General features: G+C 41.6%; 1 pseudogene; it reads left to right on the top strand.

Moving 5' to 3' along the window:
• LOC135527669 (plasma membrane calcium-transporting ATPase 3-like) overlaps window positions 1-18,220 on the top strand; it is a 151,624-nt pseudogene that overhangs the window by 1,504 nt on the left and 131,900 nt on the right.

The following is an 18,220-nucleotide window of genomic DNA, read 5'->3' as shown; positions in this document are numbered from 1 at the left end:
AGTAGCAGAGAGTAGCAGTAGCGTAAAAGAGGGGGTGGTGGATGGTGGGACACAATGCAGATAGCCCGGTTAGCTCGGTCAACTTGACGCAACTGTGGGAAGCATTGGAGTCCACGTGGGCCAGAACCACTGTGGAAAGCTTTCCACGCCTTGTACAGTCCATGCCCCGACAAATGGAGGCTGTTCTAAGGGCAAAAAATATTAGGAAGGTGTTCTTAATTTTTTGTATACTATGGATATCAGCTATATATTTATTTATCAGCTGCTTGTATATCAGTTATATTTACAATGCCAGTCAAAGGTTTGGACACACCTACTCATTCAAGGGGTTCTTTATTTTGTTACTATTTTCTACATTGTAGAATAATAGTGAAGACATAGAAACTATGAAATAACACATATGGAATCATGTAGTAACCCTTTTACTTTTTCTTCTTTTACAAATCTAAATATATTTACAATTTATAATTTTCCAAAGTAGCCACCCTTTGCCTTGATAACAACTTTGCACACTCTTGGCATTCTGTCAACCAGCTTCACCTGGAGTGCTTTTCCAACAGTCTTGAAAGATTTCACACATTATCCTTCACACTTCACACCATCTCCATTGGGTTGAGGTCAGGTGATTGTGGAGGACAAGTAATCTGATGCATCACGCCATCACTCTCCATCTTGGTCAAATAGCCCGTACACAGCTTTGGTCATTGTCCTGTTGAAAAACAAGTGATAGTCCCACTAAGCGCAAACCAGATGGGATGGCGTATTACTGCAGAATGCTGTGGTAGACATGCTGGTTAAGTGTACTTTGAATTCTAAATAAATCACAGACAGTGTCACCACTGTTGACTGATACTGTATATCAGCTATACATACCAGCTGTATGTATATCAATTTATTAACAATATGTACAGTACCAGTCAAAAGTTTGGACACACCCATTCAAGGAATTTTCTTTGTCTACATTTTCTACAGAATAATTGTGAAGACATCAACACTATGAAATAACACATATGGAATCATGAAGTAACCAAAAATGTGTAAAACAAAATCTAAATATATTTATAATTTTAGATTATTCAAAGTAGCCAACCGTTGCCTTGATGACAGCTTTTGACTGTTACTGTATATCAGCTATACGTATATCAGTTATATATTTATATACCAGATATATAGTGCATTCATAAAGTATTCAGACCCCCTTGACTTCTTCCACATTTTGTTACTTTATTGCAGGGAAACTTAAATCAGTTTTACCTCATTTCTATCAGCATGTTAAATGTGCAACCAAAGGGAAAACAATTCTAGACAATCTTTACTCCACACACAGAGACGCATACAAAGCTCTCCCTCGCCCTCCATTTGGCAAATCTGACCAGAATTCTATCCTCCTAATTCCTGCTTACAACCAAAAATTAAAGCAGGAAGCACCAGTGACTCAGTCTATAAAAGAGTGGTCAGATGAAGCAGGCGCTAAACTACAGGACTGTTTTGCTATCACAGACTGGAATATTCTGATGGCGTTGAGGAGTACACAACATTAGTCACTGGCTTCATCAATAAGTGCATCGATGACATCATCCCCACAGTGACTATACGTACACACTCCAACCAGAAGCAATGGATTACAGGCAATATCTGCACTGAGCTAAAAGGGAGGGCTGCTGCTTTCAAGGAGCAGAAATCCTGCTATGCCCTACTATGACGACCCTTCAAACAGGCAAAGCGTCAATAGAGGACTAAGATTGAATCGTTGGCAATTACAGACTACAAAGGGAAGCACAGCCGAGAGCTGCCCAGTGACACGAGCCTGCCAGAAGAGCTAAATTACTTCTATGCTCGCATCGAGGCAAGTAACACTGAAACATGCATTAGAGCATCAGCTGCTCCGGAAGACTGTGTGATCATGCTCTCCGCAGCCGATGTGAGTAAGACCTTTAAACAGGTCAACATTCACAAGGCCGCAGGGCCAGACGGATTACCAGGATATGTACTGTGAGCATGTGCTGACAAAATGGCAAGTGTCTTAACTGACATTTTCAACCTCTCCCTGATCCAGTCTGTAATACCTACATGTTTCAAGCAGACCACCATAGTCCTTGTGGCCAAGAACGCCAAGGTAACCTGTCTAAATAACTAACAACCGTAGCACTCACGTCTGTAGCCATGAAATGCTTTGAAAGGCTGGTCATGGCTCACATTAACACCATTATCCCAGAAACCCTAGACCCACTCCAATGTGCATACTGCACTAACAGATTCACAGATGTTGCAATCTCTATTGCACTCCACACTGCCCTTTCCTACCTGGACAAAAGGAACACCTATGTGAGAATGCTATTCATTGACTACAGCTCAGTGTTCAACACCATAGTGCCCTCAAAGCTCATCACTAAGCTAAGGACCCTGGGACTGAACACCTCTCTCTGCAACTGGATCCTGGACTTCCTGACGGGCCGCCCCCAGGTGGTAAGGGTATGTAACAACACATCCACCATGCTGATCCTCAACACAGGGGCCCCTCAGGTGGTGATTGCTCAGTCCCCTCCTTTACTCCCTGTTCACTCATGACTGCACGGCCAGGCACGACTCCAACACCATCATTAAGTTTGCCGACGACCCAACAGTGGTAAGCCTGATCACAGACAACGATGAGACAGGCTATAGGGAGGAGGTCAGAGACCTGGCCGTGTGGTGCCAGAACAACAACCTCTCCCTCAATGTGATCAAGACAAAGGAGATGATTGTGAACAACAGGAAAAGGAGGACCGAGCACACCCCCATTCTCATTGACGGGGCTGTAGTGGAGCAGGTTGAGAGCTTCAAGTTCCTTGGCGCCATATCACCAACAAACTAGAACGGTCCAAGCACGTCAATACAGTTGTGAAGAGGGCATGACAAAGCCTTTTCCCCCTCAGGAGACTGAAAGGATTTGTCATGGGTCCCCAGATCCTAAAAAGATTTTACAGCTGCACCATCGAGAGCATCCTAACTGGTTGCATCACTGCCTGGTATGGCAACTGCTCAGCCTCCGATTGCAAGGCACTACAGAGGGTAGTGCAAAGGGCCCAGGACATCGCCGGGGCCAAGCTTCCTGCCATCCAGGACCTTTATACCAGGCGGTATCAGAGGAAGGCCCTAAAAATCGTCAAAGACTCCAGCCACCCTAGTCATAAACTGTTCTCTCTGCTACCGCATGGCAAGCTGTACCGGAGCGCCAAGTCTACGACCAAGAGGCTTTCTAAAAAGCTTCTACCCCCAAGCCATAAGACTCCTAAACAGCTAATCAAATGACTACCCAGACTATTTGCATTACCCCCCCCCCCTTCTACGCTGCTGCTACTGTCTGTTATTGTCTATGCATGGTCACTTTAAATAACTCGACCTACATGTACAAATCACCGCAATTACCTCGACACTGTTGCCCTAACCTGTACCCCCGCACAATTGACTCTGTACCGGTACCCCCTGTATATAGCCTCCACATTAACTCTGTACAGGTACCCCCAGTATATAGCCTCCACATTGACTCTGTACCAGTACACCCTGTATATAGCCTCCACATTGACTCTATTCCGGTACCCCCTGTATATAGCCTCCACATTGACTCTGTACTGGTACCCCCTGTATATAGTCTCCACATTGACTCTGTACAGGTACCCCCAGTATATAGCCTCCACATTGACTCTGTACTGGTACCCCCTGTATATAGCCTCCACATTGACTCTATTCCGGTACCCCCTGTATATAGCCTCCACATTGACTCTGTACCGTAATACCGTGTATATAGACTCCACATTGACTCTATTCCGGTACCCCCTGTATATAGCCACCACATTGACTCTGTACCGTAATACCCTGTATATAGCCTCCACATTGACTCTGTACTGGTACCCCCTGTATATAGCCTCCACATTGACTGTTCCGGTACCCCCTGTATATAGCCTCCACATTGACTCTGTACCGTAATACCCTGTATATAGCCTCCACATTGACTCTGTACCGTAATACCCTGTATATAGCCCTACTATTGTTATTTGCTGCTGCTCTTGATTTATTTGTTATTCTTATCTCCTACTTGTTAATACAAATGTTTTTTTTTGTATTTTCTTAAATCTGCATTGTTGATTAATAAGGGCTTGTGGGTAAGCATTTCACTATAAGGTCTACACTTGTTGTATTCGGCGCATGTGACAAATACCATTTGATTTAATTTGGCAAACTCCAAACAGGCTGTCATGTGCCTTTTACTGAGAAGTGACTTCTGTCTGGCCACTCTACCATAAAGGACTGATTGGTGAGTGCTGCAGAAATGGTTGTCCTTCTGGAAGGTTCTCTCATCTCCACAGAGGAACTCTGGCTGTCAGAGTGACCATGTGGTTCTTGGTCACCTCCCCTGACCAAGGCCCTTCTCCCCCGATTGCTAAGTTTGGATGGGCGGCCAGCTCTAGGAAGAGTCTTGATGGTTACAAACTTCTGCCATTTAAGAATGATGGAAGCCACCAGTAGTGGAAAAAGTACCCAATTGTCATAATTGAGTAAAGGTAAAGATACCTTATTAGAAAATGACTCAAGTAAAAGTGAGTCACCCAGTAAAATACTACTTGAGTAAAAGTCTAAAAGTATTTGCTTTTAAATACATTTAAGTATTGAAAGTAAATGCAATTGCTAAAATGTACTGAATATCAAAAGTAAAAGTATAAATAATTAAATATATCTTATATTAAGCAAACCAGACATACAGATGTTCTTGTTTTTTTAACTAAAGGATTGCCAGGGGCACGTTGCAACACTAAGATATAATTTACAAACGAAGCATGTACTTAGTGAGTCATTCAGATCAGAGGCAGTAGGGATGACCAGGGATGTTCTCTGTTTAGTGAGTCCTCCAGATCAGAGGCAGTAGGGATGACCAGGGATGTTCTCTGTTTAGTGAGTCCTCCAGATCAGAGGCAGTAGGGATGACCAGGGATGTTCTCTGTTTAGTGAGTCCTCCAGATCAGAGGCAGTAGGGATGACCAGGGATGTTCTCTGTTTAGTGAGTCCTCCAGATCAGAGGCAGTAGGGATGACCAGGGATGTTCTCTGTTTAGTGAGTCCTCCAGATCAGAGGCAGTAGGGATGACCAGGGATGTTCTCTGTGTCAGGGATGTTCTCTGTGTCATTATGTCATTATGGGGTATTGAGTCATTATGGTCATTATGGGCTATTGTGTCATTATGTCATTATGGGCTATTGTGTCATTATGTCATTATGGGCTATTGTGTCATTATGTCATTATGGGTTATAGTGTCACTGTGAGGTATTGTGTCATTTTGGGCTATGGTGTCATTATGAGGTATTGTGTCATTATGGGGTATTGTGTAATTATGGTGTGTTGAGTCATTATGGGGTATTGTGTAATTATGAGGTATTGTGTCATTATGTCATTATGGGTTATAGTGTCATTGTGGGTTATGGTGTCATTTTGGGTTATTGTGTCATTATGGGGTATTGTTTCATTATGGGGTATTGAGTCATTATGGGGTATTGAGTCATTATGGGGTATTGAGTCATTATGTCATTATGGGGTATTGAGTCATTATGTCATTATGGGGTTTTGAGTCATTATGGGATATTGTGTCATTATGGGGTATTGGGGCATTATGGGGTATTGTATCATTATGGGGTATTGTGTCATGATTGGGTACTGAGTCATTATGGGGTATTGAGTCATTATGTCATTATGTGGTATTGTGTCATTATGGGGTATTGAGTCATTATGGGGTATTGAGTCATTATGGGGTATTGTGTCATTATGGGGTATTGTGTCATTATGGGGTATTGTGTCATTATGGGGTATTGTGTCATTATGTCATTATGGGGTATTGACTCGTTATGGGCTATTGTGTCATTATGTCATTATGGGCTATTGTGTCATTATGTCATTATGGGTTATAGTGTCATTGTGGGGTATTGTGTCATTATGGGGTATTGTGTAATTATGGGGTGTTGAGTCATTATGGGCTATTGTGTAATTATGAGGTATTGTGTCATTATGTCATTATGGGGTATTGACTCATTATGGGCTATTGTGTCATTATGTCATTATGGGCTATTGTGTCATTATGTCATTATGGGTTATAGTGTCATTGTGGGGTATTGTGTCATTATGGGGTATTGTGTAATTATGGGGTGTTGAGTCATTATGGGCTATTGTGTAATTATGAGGTATTGTGTCATTATTTCATTATGGATTATAGTGTCATTGTGGGGTATTGTGTCATTATGGGGTATTGTGTAATTATGGGGTGTTGAGTCATTATGGGCTATTGTGTCATTATGGGGTATTGTGTCATTATGCGGTATTGAGTCATTATGGGGTATTGTATCATTATGGGGTATTGTGTCATGATTGGGTACTGAGTCATTATGGGGTATTGAGTCATTATGGGGTATTGTGTCATTATGTCATTATGGGGTATTGAGTCATTATGGGGTTTTGTGTCATTATGCCATTATGGAGTATTGTGTCATTATGGGGTATTGTGTCAATATGTCATGATGGGTTATTGAGTCATTATGGGGTATTGTTGCATTATGTCATTATGGGGTATTGAGTCATATTGTCATTATGGGGTCTTGAGTCATTATGGGGTCTTGAGTCATTATGGGGTCTTGAGTCATTATGTCATTATGGGGTATTGAGTCATTATGGGGTTTTGAGTCATTATGGGGTATTGAGTCATTATGTCATTATAGGGTATTGAGTCATTATGTCATTATGGGGTATTATGTCATTATGTCATTATGGGGTATTGTATCATTATGGGGTATTGTGTCATGTTTGGGTACTGAGTCATTATGGGGTATTGAGTCATTATGTCATTATATGGTATTGTGTCATTATGGGGTATTGAGTCATTATGGGGTATTTTGTCATTATGTCATTATGGGGTATTGAGTCATTATGGGGTATTGTGTCATTAAGTCATTATGGGGTATTGTGTCAATATGTCATTATGGGGTATTGTGTCATTGTGGGGTATTGTGTCATTTTGGGGTATCATGTCATTATGGGGTATTGTGTCATTGTGGGGTATTGAGTCGTTATGTCATTTTGGGTTATTGTGTGTAGATTGATTAGGACATTGTTTTATTCAATCATTTTTAGAGTAAGGCTGTAACGTAACAAAGTGTGGAAAAGGTGAAGTGGTCTGAATACTTTCCCAATTCATTGTAATGTTGTAAATAAATGGCCAACATATCAATGCCTATAGGCCACCAAACAGAAACACCCTGGGTTCAGAACACAGGACCCTTCCAGAAACATCCTCTCTCCCCTTAGCCTCTAGCTAGACCTTATCCCCCTAACTAACCTATAGCAGCCAGAGATGTCTAGATCTCAGAGGATACAGTCAGCTACAAATAGGACCATGCTACAGGTCAACCATATTGTGGAAGTGTCATCTGTTGTTGTTCTGTCTTTGTTGCTACACTGTTGTTGCTCTGAAATGTAGATTCACCTCCTGAATGGTAGACAACCACCCACTACATGCAAAGGCCAAAGAGTAGGACATCTTGGCATTAAAAGCATAGTCTGTTTTTATACGTTGATATGCATATAGGCTACTGAAAAACGTTCTAATATTGCATACAAACCGACTAAATAGGACAGGACCCAGCCAGGGAGGGAGAGAGGCCCAGATTCAGGACAAGGCAGGGGTGACCCTGTAGATGCCAGTCTGAAAGTAGGGCTACAGGAGTATAGCTGTCCTCAGCCAGGACACTGAGAGGGAGACGTGGAGGAGACAGAGAGAACGAGAGAGGAAAGAGCTACAAACCAGAATGAGGTAGATGGAGAGAAAGGGGAATGGCTGAATGGAATATAAAGACGAACTAGAACAAGTTCATGAATTAAGTGAACTCTAGGTTGGAGCTCTAGTGGCTCAGGGGACCAAGGTCCTCATTTTGATTTGCTGTTGCATAAAACAATTGACACCAAGTTACAGGTGTGTTGCTAGTTGTAGAGATGAGTTAAAATTCTATCTTTCTTTCTTTCCAGGTTCCAGTCTGCTCTACCACTAGTCCTTCCCCAACCCCTTCATAAGCGAGACAAGAGAGAAGAGTGGAGTCGCCAAGGACACAGGGAGAACGCTGGAGGCAGCCCTCATCCCTCGGAGTGGGAGAACAAAATACTAGACAAAGAACTGAGTCAGTTGTTTCTGAGATGTTGCTGACTGCTCCCTGGTTAAAACCTTGACCCTTGACCCTACTGGTTAGCTAATGAAGTCTGTGTTTAAGACTTGTGTCTAAGAACTCTTGACAGAAGAAGGAAGGACCAGCGCTTGGTGACTGGCTGGTATAAATAAGCAGAAACACTCGCTGCTCCGAGAGAGAGAGAGAGAGAGAGTCTGGACTCGTGTGTTCCAGATGAGTGGGTGAAATCTCTCCAGAGAAGGAAATAGAGACCACAGAGAGAGAAGAGGACCAAACCAGTCTGTCAGAATGTCTACCACCGCCACCATGGGAGAGATGGCTAACAGTGCTGTTGAGTTCTACCCTAAAGGCCGGAGCCGAGGTGGAGGTGGAGGTGGGAAGGGGGTGGGTAACAATGCTGCAGAGGGAGATTTTGGGGTGACGGTGGAGGAGCTCAGGGATCTGATGGAGCTCCGGGGAGGGGAGGCCATTCAGAAGATACAGGAGGCATACGGAGACTCAGAGGGCCTGGCCACTAAACTGCTCACCAACACTATTGACGGTAAGGTAGTAGGGAGGGTGTGTGTGTCTGTGGCTGCGTGTGTGTGTGTCTGTGTGTGTGTGTTTCTGTGTTGTTTGGCCTGTGGGATTGATCTCAGGCCAGCTGACAGTATCAGATGATCAACACTGAACAACCTTACTCTAGCAGAACAACATGACAGACACACATACACACTCTGTCAGTCAATTTCATTGATTTCAGTATTTCAGGCAGAGGCCGATCCTACCTGTCAAATCGGGTCCAACTACAAGCATTTTTGTCCTGTCGAATCAGGTCCAACTACAAGTATATTTGTCCAGAGGCCAAAAGGCCATCTCTGAATGGCAGTACAGCCGTCTGTGGAATAGTCTGTGGAATATTAGGTAAATAGTCATTGAGGAATTCAGTGAGGTAGTCAGTGAGGTAGTCAGTAGGGTAGTCAGTGGGGTAGTCAGCTGGTAGTCAGTGAGGTAGTCAGCTGGTAGTCAGTGAGGTAGTCAGCAGGGTAGTCAGTGGGGTAGTCAGCTGGTAGTCAGTGGGGTAGTCAGCTGGTAGTCAGTGGGGTAGTCAGCGGGTAGTCAGTGAGGTAGTCAGCAGGGTAGTCAGTTAGGTAGTCAGCAGGGTAGTCAGTGGGGTAGTCAGCTGGTAGTCAGTGAGGTAGTCAGCTGGTAGTCAGTGAGGTAGTCAGCAGGGTAGTCGGTGAGGTAGTCAGCAGGGTAGTCAGGAGGTAGTCAGTGGGGCAGTCAGTGGTAAGTGAGGTAGTTAGTAGGGTAGTCAGTAGGTAGTCAGTTGGTAGTCAGCAGGGTAGTCGGTGGGGCAGTCAGTGGTAAGTGAGGTAGTCAGTAGGGTAGTCAGTAGGTAGACAGTGAGGTAGTCAGCAGGGTAGTCAGTGTAGTCCGCAGGGTAGTCAGTGGGGCAGTCAGTGGTAAGTGAGGTAGTCAGTAGGGTAGTCAGTGAGGTAGTCAGGTAGTCAGTGGTAAGTGAGGTGGTCAGTAGGGTAGTCAGTAGGTAGTCAGTAAGGTAGTCAGCAGGGTAGTTAGTGTAGTCTGCAGGGTAGTCAGTAGGTAGTTAGCAGGGTAGTCAGTGAGGCAGTCAGACATGATGATTGATGCTTGGCTGCTCTTAAGTAAAAATAATCTAGCTTTTGTCCATAATAATCATGTAGGCTATACCCTCACTATGTTGCCAGCTGATGGCTAGAGAGCATGTTCCAAAGCCAGTCATCACACAAAGCCTTTTATCCCCAACAAGTCAGTTTGATGGAAACATCTCTGGTGGGAAAATGTGGATTTTAGGATATTCACATTAAAATATATCTCCTATTGGATGGAATTCTAGCTAGTGAGAGAGTTGGTAAACTAGTTTGTGAATTAGTTATTCGAGATTCCCAGTGAACTAGCCTTTTAAATTGTTTGATAGAAGTAAACTTCAAGACATTGTTTGGCCAACAGTTTGAAGAGTTGATACGCAGAACTAACACCTCTTTAACACAGCATCCAGGAACAGGATTCGTTTAACCTTGGGAACTGCAATACCAATATTTAATTACACACATACTCACTACTGCAGTTTGACACCATTACAGAGATCTAAGAGAAAGAAAGGAGGAGGGAGAGAGGGAGAGGGGGAGGAGTGCTAGAATAGCTTGCCGCATTGTCAAGGACATATCAAGGGGAGATTGAGAGAGAAAGGGAGAAACAAAAAAGGGGGAGTGCAGTAGAGGGAGGAAGGTAGAAAGAGGGTGTGAGGAAGAGAGGCAGAAATAAATGGGGTAAAAAGAGAGGGAAGAAGGGAGGAAGAGAATATTTACAAAGTAATGATCACTCAACAAATTGTGGCTCAACTCCTTCTCTGTGATTATGTGATTATGTGATTTTGGTAGTTTCATTACACCTATTTTACATCCAGAGTTGGGCTATTGGAACAGATATTTACAGGCATTCGGAAAGTATTCAGACCACTTGACTTTTTTCACATTTTGTTACGTTACAGCCTTATTATAAAATGGATTACACAGTTTTTCCCCCCCTCATCAATCTACACGGAAAACCTTATAATGACAAATATATATATATTTTTTTACATTTTGGAAATGTATTAAAAATGAAAAAATGAAATATTACATTTACTTAAATATTCAGGCCCTTTACTCAGTACATTGTTGAAGCACCTTTGGTAGCGATTACAGTATCAGAGCAAAAACCAAGCCATGAGGCCGAAGGAATTGTCCATAGAGGTCCAAGACAGGATTGTGTCGAGGCACAGATCTGGAGAAGGGTACCAAAACATTTCTGCAGCATTGAAGATCTCCAAGAACACAGTGGCCTCCATCATTCTTAAATGGAAGAAGTTTGACTGAGCAATCGGTGGTCACTCTGACCTTCCAGAAGGACAACCATCTCTGCAGCACTCCACCAATCACTGATACGTTCTGTCAACTGTGTGTGCCTTTCCAAACAGGTGTGTGCCTTTCCAAGTCATGTCCAATCAATTGAATTTACTACAGGTGAACTCCAATCAAGTTGTATGAACACCACAAGGATGATCAATGGAAACAGGATGCACCTGAGCTCAATTTCGAGTCTCACAGCAAAGGTTCTGAAACATGGTTGGATAAGAGCCTATCAGAAGTCTGGTGGCACTATGGTTGGATAAGAGCCTATCAGAAGTCTGGTGGTACTATGGTTGGATAAGAGCCTATCAGAAGTCTGGTGGTACTATGGTTGGATAAGAGCCTATCAGAAGTCTGGTGGCACTATGGTTGGATAAGAGCCTATCAGAAGTCTGGTGGCACTATGGTTGGATAAGAGCCTATCAGAAGTCTGGTGGCACTATGGTTGGATAAGAGCCTATCAGAAGTCTGGTGGCACTATGGTTGGATAAGAGCCTATCAGAAGTCTGGTGGTACTATGGTTGGATAAGAGCCTATCAGAAGTCTGGTGGCACTATGGTTGGATAAGAGCCTATCAGAAGTCTGGTGGCACTATGGTTGGATAAGAGCCTATCAGAAGTCTGGTGGCACTATGGTTGGATAAGAGCCTATCAGAAGTCTGGTGGCACTATGGTTGGATAAGAGCCTATCAGAAGTCTGATGGCACTATGGTTGGATAAGAGCCTATCAGAAGTCTGGTGGCACTATGGTTGGATAAGAGCCTATCAGAAGTCTGGTGGCACTATGGTTGGATAAGAGCCTATCAGAAGTCTGGTGGTCCTATGGTTGGATAAGAGCCTATCAGAAGTCTGGTGGTACTATGGTTGGATAAGAGCCTATCAGAAGTCTGGTGGCACTATGGTTGGATAAGAGCCTATCAGAAGTCTGGTGGCACTATGGTTGGATAAGAGCCTATCAGAAGTCTGGTGGCACTATGGTTGGATAAGAGCCTATCAGAAGTCTGGTGGCACTATGGTTGGATAAGAGCCTATCAGAAGTCTGGTGGTACTATGGTGGGATAAGAGTGTCTGCTAAATTGACTAAATATAAATGTATAGGACCAGTGAAAAGTTTGGACACACCTACTCACTCCAAGGTTTTTATTTTTTATGATTTTCTACATTGTAGAATAACCGTGAAGACATCAAAACGATAAAATAACACATTTTGGAATCATGTAGTAACCAAAAAAGTGTTAAAGAAATCAAAATATATTTTATATTTCAGATTCTTCAAGGTAGCCATCCTTTGCCTTGATGACAGCTTTGCACACTCTTGAAGAAAAACCCTTGAATGAGTCGGTGTGTCCACACTTTTGACTGGTACTGTACATGTGTGCGTGTGTGTTGCAGGTCTGTCAGGTGACCAGGCAGACCTGGATCGTCGTAGCAAGTCATTCGGTCAGAACTTCATCCCTCCTAAACAGCCCAAGACCTTCCTGGAGCTGGTCTGGGAAGCTCTTCAAGTATGTTGAATGATCGATTGATATTCATGTTTTCATATACACTGTCATGTTTTCATATACACTGTCATGTTTTCATATACACTGTCATGTTTTCATATACACTGTCATGTTTTCATATACACTGTCATGTTTTCATATACACTGTCATGTTTTCATATACACTGTCATGTTTTCATATACACTGTCATGTTTTCATATACACTGTCATGTTTTCATATACACTGTCATTATTATTAGATAGAAAATTATTAGATAGAAAGTGTACTGAAAGCAGGTGCGTCCACACAGGTGTGGTTCCTGAATGGTTTCGCATTCCTCCAAGAGAGTTCTAGACATTTGTAGAATCTATGCCAAGGTGCATCAAAGCTGTTCTGGTGGCTCGTGGTGGCCCAACAAACCAATTAAAACACTTTTTGGCAGTTACATGTAGATTGATATATAGATTGATTCATATATATATATATATTGATATATAGATTGATTCATATATATTGATTGTATATAGATTGATATATAGATTGATATATAGATTGATTCATATATATATATATATTGATATATATATTGATATATAGATTGATATATAGATTGATTCATATATATATATTGATATATATATTGATATATAGATTGATATATATATTGATATATAGATTGATATATAGATTGATATATATATATATATCTTGATATATAGATTGATATATATATATATATTTATATATAGATTGATATATATATTGATATATAGATTGATTCATTTATATATATTGATATATAGATTGATTCATATATATAGATTGATATATAGATTGATATATAGATTGATGTATAGATTGATATATAGATTGATATATATATATTGATATATAGATTGATTCATATATATATATTGATATATAGATTGATTCATAAATATAGATTTATATATAGATTGATATATATATATATTGATATATAGATTGATTCATATATATAGATTGATATATAGATTGATTTATAAATATATAGATTTATATATAGATTGATATATATATATTGATATATAGATTGATTAATATATATATATTGATATATAGATTGATTCATATATATAGATTGATATATAGATTGATATATAGATTGATATATATATATTGATATATAGATTGATTCATATATATAGATTGATATATAGATTGATTCATATATATATATTGATATATAGATTGATTCATATATATAGATTGATATATATAGATTTATATATAGATGTATATATATATATTGATATATAGATTGATTCATATATATAGATTTATATATAGATGTATATATATATATTGATATATAGATTGATTGATATATATATATTGATATATAGATTGATTGATATATATATATTGATATATAGATTGATTCATAAATATATAGATTTATATATAGATTGATATATAGATTGATTCATATATATATATTGATATATAGATTGATTCATAAATATATAGATTTATATATAGATTGATATATAGATTGATTGATATATATATATTGATATATAGATTGATTGATTGCTTTACAGGATGTCACTCTCATCATCCTGGAGGTGGCAGCTATCATCTCCCTGGGCCTGTCCTTCTACCAACCCCCTGGAGATGACACTGAGGGTATGACCTGGGATGGATGTCTGTCTGGATGGTTGACTGCTTGGCTGACAGACAGACACACTCCCCTCCATATTTATTTGGACAGTGAAGCTAAAATCGCTCTATACTACAGCTTTTTGGATTTGAGATATAATGTTTTATATGAGGCGACAGTACAGAATGTCACCTTTTATTTGAGGGTATTTTCATGTATCTAGTCCCCCCCCCCCCGCCCCCATTTGAAGGTGTCATCAGTATTTGATTACATCAAGCTTGTGACTGCATTTACAGTTTATTTTGGTTGTGTTTCGGATTATGTAGTATCCAGTAGACATTAATGGTAAAAAAAAAAAATGAATTGTGTTCTTCTTGAGTCACTGTTAGGGCTCTATGTTTGGCTGGCGCTATGGAGGCGCAACTGTCAAACGCACATTAGTTTGACATTTTGTCATGGAAAAACTGTCGCACTGGCATTTTCCAGCCTCACGCCAGGTTCGGAAATGTACATGTCTGTGACGGATGGCAATAGTTGAGGCGTGTCCCTAAAAACAAGCAGGAAAGTGATTTCATGCAGGGCCAATGGGACGTTTTAAGACCCACAAAAAAACAGGTTTTAACCGAGTTGATAATGACGTGGATGTTGAAAGCGGAAGCGTTGAGAGATGTGCCTTTTGTGCAGGTGAATCTCGTATTTAGTTTCATTTAGTTTGATTAAAAACCAAGCATAGCCTCCCCTCCCTTTTTTCAAGGCTGGTTTAGCAGCATCGCGTTGGTGCGTCTTTTTATCCTGGTCATTAGCCAAATAGCCTATGGATAAAGGCCTATTAAATGGTACTGAGAGTGCTTTGAAAATATTTTTTGAGGTTTTAGATTTTCCGTGCTTTTTTCATTATTCACATACCTGCATTTCGCTTGTTCGAGTAGGCTATCCATCCTCATTATCAAAGATCGCCCCTCGTCCGATCACTAAAAACACTCTGCTCCAAACTATTCAGTCATATAATGCCCTATTAACGGTAGATTTCTTTGAGAATCTGCGTCGCACATAGGCAACGATATAGTTGACAGGAGCATGGTGTTTTGTATGGACATGTGAATGTTCTTCGTAAATGACATTGAAGCCGACCTGTGCACAGGGTGTCATGGAACGAGAGAAGAGATGTATGATATCATGCTTCTGACCCGATCTTATTTAGAAATATTGATTGATTGTTTTTCATTGAATTAGATTTAAATCCAAAGTTATTGTTTGATTCACCATCCATGGGTTTATGGTGAGAACGTACATGGTTTGAATGCAATTCAATTTCGTCTGCTCTTTCTGGAGAAGTGCAAATAGAATCTGTAAGCTGGTTCCATGATGTTTATAAAACATTATATTTGCCAGCAGTATAACGGTGAGTGGAGCCCTTTTCTCTGTAGCAGTATAACGGTGAGTGGACATGACCCTTCTCTCTGTAGCAGTATAACGGTGAGTGGAGCCCTTTCTCTGTAGCAGTATAACGGTGAGTGGAGCCCTTTCTCTGTAGCAGTATAACGGTGAGTGGACATGACCCTTTTCTCTGTAGCAGTATAACGGTGAGTGGAGCCTTTTCTCTGTAGCAGTATAACGGTGAGTGGACATGACCCTTTTCTCTGTAGCAGTATAACGGTGAGTGGACATGACCCTTTTCTCTGTAGCAGTATAACGGTGAGTGGAGCCTTTTCTCTGTAGCAGTATAACGGTGAGTGGACATGACCCTTTTCTCTGTAGCAGTATAACGGTGAGTGGACATGACCCTTTCCTCTGTAGCAGTATAACGGTGAGTGGACATGACCCTTTTCTCTGTAGCAGTATAACGGTGAGTGGACATGACCCTTTTCTCTGTAGCAGTATAACGGTGAGTGGAGCCCTTTTCTCTGTAGCAGTATAATGGTGAGTGGACATGACCCTTTTCTCTGTAGCAGTATAACGGTGAGTGGACATGACCCTTTTCTCTGTAGCAGTATAACGGTGAGTGGACATGACCCTTTTCTCTGTAGCAGTATAACGGTGAGTGGACATGACCCTTTCCTCTGTAGCAGTATAACGGTGAGTGGACATGACCCTTTTCTCTGTAGCAGTATAACGGTGAGTGGACATGACCCTTTTCTCTGTAGCAGTATAATGGTGAGTGGAGCCCTTTCTCTGTAGCAGTATAATGGTGAGTGGACATGACCCTTTTCTCTGTAGCAGTATAATGGTGAGTGGAGCCTTTTCTCTGTAGCAGTATAACGGTGAGTGGACATGACCCTTTTCTCTGTAGCAGTATAACGGTGAGTGGACATGACCCTTCTCTCTGTAGCAGTATAACGGTGAGTGGAGCCCTTTCTCTGTAGCAGTATAACTGTGAGTGGACATGACCCTTTTCTCTGTAGCAGTATAACGGTGAGTGGACATGACCCTTTTCTCTGTAGCAGTATAACGGTGAGTGGACATGACCCGTTTCTCTGTAGGAGTATAACGGTGAGTGGAGCCTTTTCTCTGTAGCAGTATAACGGTGAGTGGACATGACCCTTTTCTCTGTAGCAGTATAACGGTGAGTGGACATGACCCTTTCCTCTGTAGCAGTATAACGGTGAGTGGACATGACCCTTTTCTCTGTAGCAGTATAACGGTGAGTGGACATGACCCTTTTCTCTGTAGCAGTATAACGGTGAGTGGACATGACCCTTTTCTCTGTAGCAGTATAACGGTGAGTGGAGCCCTTTTCTCTGTAGCAGTATAATGGTGAGTGGACATGACCCTTTTCTCTGTAGCAGTATAACGGTGAGTGGACATGACCCTTCTCTCTGTAGCAGTATAACGGTGAGTGGAGCCCTTTCTCTGTAGCAGTATAACTGTGAGTGGACATGACCCTTTTCTCTGTAGCAGTATAACGGTGAGTGGACATGACCCTTTTCTCTGTAGCAGTATAACGGTGAGTGGACATGACCCTTTCCTCTGTAGCAGTATAACGGTGAGTGGACATGACCCTTTTCTCTGTAGCAGTATAACGGTGAGTGGACATGACCCTTTTCTCTGTAGCAGTATAATGGTGAGTGGAGCCCTTTCTCTGTAGCAGTATAATGGTGAGTGGACATGACCCTTTTCTCTGTAGCAGTATAATGGTGAGTGGAGCCTTTTCTCTGTAGCAGTATAACGGTGAGTGGACATGACCCTTTTCTCTGTAGCAGTATAACGGTGAGTGGACATGACCCTTCTCTCTGTAGCAGTATAACGGTGAGTGGAGCCCTTTCTCTGTAGCAGTATAACAGTGAGTGGACATGACCCTTTTCTCTGTAGCAGTATAACGGTGAGTGGACATGACCCTTTTCTCTGTAGCAGTATAACGGTGAGTGGACATGACCCTTTTCTCTGTAGCAGTATAACGGTGAGTGGAGCCTTTTCTCTGTAGCAGTATAACGGTGAGTGGACATGACCCTTTTCTCTGTAGCAGTATAACGGTGAGTGGACATGACCCTTTCCTCTGTAGCAGTATAACGGTGAGTGGACATGACCCTTTTCTCTGTAGCAGTATAACGGTGAGTGGACATGACCCTTTTCTCTGAAGCAGTATAACGGTGAGTGGACATGACCCTTTTCTCTGTAGCAGTATAACGGTGAGTGGAGCCCTTTTCTCTGTAGCAGTATAATGGTGAGTGGACATGACCCTTTTCTCTGTAGCAGTATAACGGTGAGTGGACATGACCCTTCTCTCTGTAGCAGTATAACGGTGAGTGGAGCCCTTTCTCTGTAGCAGTATAACTGTGAGTGGACATGACCCTTTTCTCTGTAGCAGTATAACGGTGAGTGGACATGACCCTTTTCTCTGTAGCAGTATAACGGTGAGTGGACATGACCCTTTTCTCTGTAGCAGTATAACGGTGAGTGGAGCCTTTTCTCTGTAGCAGTATAATGGTGAGTGGACATGACCCTTTTCTCTGTAGCAGTATAATGGTGAGTGGAGCCTTTTCTCTGTAGCA

Source organism: Oncorhynchus masou, chromosome 33, assembly GCF_036934945.1.
Source record: "Oncorhynchus masou masou isolate Uvic2021 chromosome 33, UVic_Omas_1.1, whole genome shotgun sequence".
Lineage (NCBI taxonomy): Eukaryota > Metazoa > Chordata > Actinopteri > Salmoniformes > Salmonidae > Oncorhynchus > Oncorhynchus masou.
This window is presented reverse-complemented; position numbering and strand designations above follow the sequence as displayed.